The sequence below is a fragment of the Mirounga leonina genome, unplaced genomic scaffold (genome assembly GCF_011800145.1).
Source record: "Mirounga leonina isolate KUSES-001 unplaced genomic scaffold, KU_Mleo_1.0 Mir_94, whole genome shotgun sequence".
NCBI lineage: Eukaryota > Metazoa > Chordata > Mammalia > Carnivora > Phocidae > Mirounga > Mirounga leonina.
The window spans coordinates 50101819-50102445 of NW_023270855.1; positions in this window are offsets into that span (position 1 = coordinate 50101819).

Genomic DNA, 627 nt, shown 5'->3' on the forward strand with positions numbered 1-627 from the left:
CGCCGCCGCCGCCGCCGCCGCCGCTGCCGCCGCCGCCGCGCTCGCCGCTGCCTCTCGCGTCCGCTGCTGCCGCCGCCGCTGCGCGTCTACTCCATGCCGCCGCCGCTCGGCCGGTCACCCTCGCCCGCCGCCGCCGCCAACGCCGCCGCCGCCGCCGCGCTGTGAAAGTGAAAGTTTAGACAAAGTTTGGAAGCGGCGCACTCCGGGGAGAGGGAGCGGGCGGGCGGCGCGGGCGGGAGGAGGGGCGCGGGGAGGGGCGGGCAGGGCGGGGGAGCGGCGGCCGGCGCGCTCACACACACACACACACGCACACGCACACACATGCACACACACGCGCGCGCGCGGGGGCGCACACCGACACAGCCACCCCGACACGTGCTGGCCCGCGTTCCATCGCAGACACACGCTGACACACAGCAGGGTTCGGACCCCGCCACACATGTCACGTACAGAACGCATTGCCACACGTTCCACGTTCCAACAACGAAGCACACACAGACACCTACACGCATACAGCATAGACACACGCCCTGGCACACCAGCCCACGACCCACACGCTGACAGGCACACAGGCCCACCATCACATGATGATAACCTGTACACACGCATTCCAACAAGGAGCCGTGT